The following is a 4748-nucleotide window of genomic DNA, read 5'->3' on the forward strand; positions in this document are numbered from 1 at the left end:
AATGGTTGAACAATAAGAGAGCTGCTCTTCCTGGCTCAGAAATATGGCCAACATTTGCCACTAATGTTCCTTTTCCCTCTGCCGCTGTCACAGCTTATCTCTCCTATTTGATGGTGGGTAGACCCACTGCTTTGACTTATTCTGTTTTTTATGTGACAAAGGCTAACCCACCAAGGTCAGTGGTTGGGTATCATCCATCATGTTGCCAATATGTCTGCCATGATTGATGGGGTGATGTACTGCAGGATGTCTAACTTCTGTTACTGTCACATTTGTGCCCTTCAGCCACACCAGGGCTGGAGCTCTCAGGTATTGTAGCATCTCATCTCCTAATGGCTCTCTGATTAAAATGGCTCAGGAACTGCCCTGCTTTCATAGAGCAGTGAGAGACCAGCACTAAAGATCTCGCTGACTCAAAAAGTGTGCTGAAATGTGCATCACCTAGGGTGAGGATCCAAACTGAGTTGTAATACTTTCCTTGAGTGTAAACACGGATGATTTTAACCCGAATCCATAGCACTGATAAATAAACACATCCCAAACATTAAATCCTGGATGATATGAACAAGCCCATTAAAGTACCCTTGAATTTTTAGCGAAGTTAGCAATAGATCAGGGAATTTTATAGCTAAAAAAAAAAACAATGAAAAAAGAGTAATCTTCTTGCTTTTGTAGGTAACATGCAATCTCACAGACGTGATTAAAATTCTAATCCCAGGTCAATAAACACTATACTCTTGATTTCAAGCTTTTCCTCCCGGCAAACCTGACAACTCTAACACAGACAGAAGCACAGAAGTCGATTATGGAGAAAATGCAACTAGACCATGTGTACACTTCCTCTTCATTGTCTTCTCCTTTTAATCAATAGCACACTGAGTCTCCAGCTTCTATTGAATTAGGTTTACAAAGCTTTTTTGTTCTCACCTGTCGCTAAGAAAAATCATTCATGGCATCCTGGATCTGAACTAGCGGAGACTTCATGAATCAAAAAGGTAAAAACGTTCCCTCCCCAGGGAGGCTGCCAGCTGTCTCATTGATTCAGTGCTGCTCTTGGCTGATTCGGAGGCTACCCTGGCACCAGTTCCAGAGAGTATAATAAGGTTCCACAATGCAAACTGTTACCAGGGAGAAATAGAACATCTGGTCTGGAACAAAAGCAAAGTCCATTGCTAAGAAGCAGCCTGACCATCAGCATTCAAGCATGAATATGCCAGGTCCTGTCACCTGAAAGAGGCGGTCCCTTGAGCTAAATAAGAAGATAAAATAGAAACCATAAGGGGAAAGAAACCTGGAGAGAGAAATAATATATTTTCTCATTATTTTCGTCTAAATGTAGAAAGATATTATTCATTAGTCTTTCTAGGAGCTCTATTTTTTATTTAACACAATCAACAACAATGATAAACATTGAAAATTTAAACAGCAGAGATCGGTTGACTTTTGTCTTTTCATTCTCTGAGTTTGGAGGGGTTTGTCTGTTTTGTAGGCATTTTTTGTTTTATGGAGCTTGGGGGCAGTTTTTCCTCATTTTTGTTTTGATTTTTGTTTTGGTGTGACAGCTAAAAGCTTCCTTTGTTATCCTGCTGTTACAAGCAGAGCTAATGATTGGCCTCTCTTCTGTAGAAATATTTTAATTGCCAAGGACCTATTGATATGGGCAGCCAATCTGAGAACAACAAGAAATGGCATGCATGATGCCTGCCATGTGCCTTCTACCAACCTGTGTCCCTATACTGGGCATAGTAGAGTCTGTGTCTGTCAAGTCTGCTTTATATATAAGCTCATTGTTGTTTTTGTTTCTGTAAGTACTAAACAACACCTTTGGAAAAGGAGAAGAATTTTACCCCAACTGCTTTAAAATGCAGATTAAAAAATAAAAAGGACTTGCCCTGTTGACAAAGCCCCTGTCAAAGTGAGAGTCATTATACTCTGCATAAGGTCTGTATACTCCATTCCTTTCCAAAGCCATCTGCCTGAATTTAATTCACTGATAATTTTATCAGTCTCTCCATGCTTTGCCTGAAACCTCTCCGTTGCATTTCTTATTCTTCACAGATGTTAACTCTTTGAATGACAGTTACAATGCCTTTAGAATTTTGATGAAGATACACACTCTCTCTCTGAAAGATCTCTCTCATATGAAACCCTTTCTGCTGTACCAGCAGTTGTGATCTCTGACAAAAGTTGTGCTTCTCCTGGACAAAGCCAATCTAGATGCAAAATTGTATCCACGACATGGCTAAGGAAGACACTTGCAATAGCACTATCCCAGCCACACAAAATACCTACCATTTAAGGTATCTTTTGGAAACCAGAAATCAGAACTCATTTTATAGGGATAATTCTCATCTTTCTTTCTGTCTTATTAGTGCATATAATATTATCTTTAAGAAACTACAGACTATCAAAGAGCACTATGAATCTATTAAAAATTAACTATTTGAAGAAATTAGTTTTTTACTGCTTGCTCTAAATCATGCATTCTGTGTTTTTCATTTTTTAAAGAAACTATTTAAATGCACTTTTAGGTTGTGCATAAGGTAATTTATCTCAAGTATACTGTCAAGTCATTTTGAGGATAGTCTCTTGTTAGTTTCCATTTTAATTTAAAAAAAAAGTCTTGATACAGCTGATGTCAGATCCTGCTGTTAATTTTTCCCAAAAAGCATTTCTAAGCTTCTGCACTGAACAAGGTATAGTGTTGGGCAGTGTGGGATGGATAGGAAGGTTCTCAAGACACTTATTCTCCAAGAGCTTATGATCTAGTAGGGAATACAGGACACAAAGCAGACAGTGATTGGCATAAAGCGTTACACAAACACAAACAAGAGAAAGATTTATTTTACAAGAAAAATGGTGCAAACTTCACAGAACAGATCAATTGTTACTTGGGCCCTGAAATCTGGGTAGGATTTGAGGAGTAGATATGACAATAAGAAAATATCCAGGTATTGGGAACTCTATTAACAAAAGCATGGATATAGGAAAGCATGCAGCAAGTTCTGAAAACACAAAGGACACCAGTTTGGCTGGATCAGAGGGCATATGAGGGAAGAAAACAGAGACAAAGTTAAAGATATGGGGTAGAGCCATGATTTGGAAATGGGGAAGTTCCATTGGAAACTTCTGAGCAAGAATAAGACATGACATGTACTGCACTTTTAGAAGATAATTATCACCCTGTGTAGGATGAATTAGGAAGGAAGATATTAAAAACAGAGAAAATTTGAAAGTGTCATCACAGGGAAAGAAAAAGAGGTCCTGGTTTAGGGCAGGTGCATTTGTAATGAAATTCAGGGAATTTGTTCAAACATTCCAACCAAACAGATGGGAAAGATGTACGGAAATCAAAAGACTCAGGTGGGCTGAGCAAAGCAATCTGGCTAAAGTGCTTCACAGCTTTGCCTCTTTCTGACTTAACTCTTAATCCCCCAGGTGTCACCACCATTTCCCAAAGGAACCTAAGCCAGCCTTTATTGGATGTGTCTTCCTCATATTGATATTTTGTTTTGTTTTGTTTTTGACTATTCATTTATCACTAGCATTGTTTCCAGAGCAATTCCAGAGCATAAAATGACACTTATTTTGTGTTTATAGACTCAGAGTTTTCACTGGAAGTCATCATTCTGAGAACCTGACACAGGCACAAGTTAAAAACCAGAAAACAAGGTACTGACTCCATGGTGGTTCAGATCTGAGGGGTAGCATGGGAGGGAATGGTGGGAAAATAAGTGTAATCCTTTAGTTAAAGTAATGTAGATACTACCTGTAGATTAGGATGTCAAAAATTTAAGAATAAAAATGTATTGCTTAAAATTGGAGATTATAATAATTATTATTGGCCCTATGAGGGGCAATGTGATACATACATGAACTAAACATCCAAATCTTCTAAGAGCATGATTTCTGTTAACTTTCACTAGCTTAGAGGGACTATTTGTTGTACCAAACCAGAGCCCAAGACTAGAAAAATTCCATTTAGACCAAAATGTATAAACACTTCCCAAAGAGCAACTTACGGGAGAATTTGGTTTAATGTGTTATTGTAGAGACTAACTAGTTTTTTCACCCAAACCTGTCCCTTTTCTTCCTGGTACACAGATAGACCACATTTCTCAGCATCCCTGTGGTTGGGTGGGGCTTGATAACTGACTTCTGTCCAGCTGAATGTGATCAAAGGTGATGTTCTCCACTTACCAGCCTCAAGAACTTCCAGCTTGATCCTCCACACTCTCTTCTTTTGTCTTCTAATAAAGTGAAACAACAGAGAACTCCAAGTCCCCCAGGAAAAGTGGAGCCACTAGAAGGAAGGACTGTTGGAGGCTGATGCACCATCCACTCACACCAGAATTGATGAGAACGAGAACACTTTCATAAACTGTTATCATATTCAGTCACTGAGAGTTGAGAGTAGTTTGTTACACCAATTAGCCTACCCTAAATGATACACATTTGACGTTTTAGAGTCACACAGACTTAAATCTATGTCTCAGCTCTGCCGTATAATCAGCCCTGAGAAGATGGGCAAGTTACCCTCTTAGAGCCTCAGTTTCCCTATAAGTAAAACAGTGAAAGTAAAGCTTCTGTGTACATTACACAAAGCAGAATGTATGTAAATTTTTGGAACAGTGTCAGCAATAGAAAACATCTGAGAGAAGATAGCTATTATTATCTTTAGTAGAGAAGACACCATTTGTACGGTGGTGATAGCCAGCATAGAAATGGAATTGGAGGAAGATATGAGA

General features: G+C 38.6%; 1 long non-coding RNA gene across 2 annotated transcripts; it reads left to right on the top strand.

Annotated features, from left to right (window-relative positions):
- Window positions 1-1139: 1139 nt before the first annotated feature.
- LOC129060389 (uncharacterized) lies at window positions 1140-4497 on the top strand. 2 transcript variants are annotated; one of them, XR_008527068.1, is made up of 4 exons: window positions 1140-1941; window positions 2059-2300; window positions 3601-3672; window positions 4105-4497. It is a non-coding gene; the product is annotated as an uncharacterized LOC129060389 (long non-coding RNA). The 2 variants fall into 2 exon arrangements; XR_008527067.1 differs by lacking the exon at window positions 2059-2300 and having other exon boundaries at window positions 1146-1217.
- Window positions 4498-4748: the final 251 nt, after the last annotated feature.

This window comes from Pongo abelii, chromosome 6 (genome assembly GCF_028885655.2).
Source record: "Pongo abelii isolate AG06213 chromosome 6, NHGRI_mPonAbe1-v2.0_pri, whole genome shotgun sequence".
NCBI lineage: Eukaryota > Metazoa > Chordata > Mammalia > Primates > Hominidae > Pongo > Pongo abelii.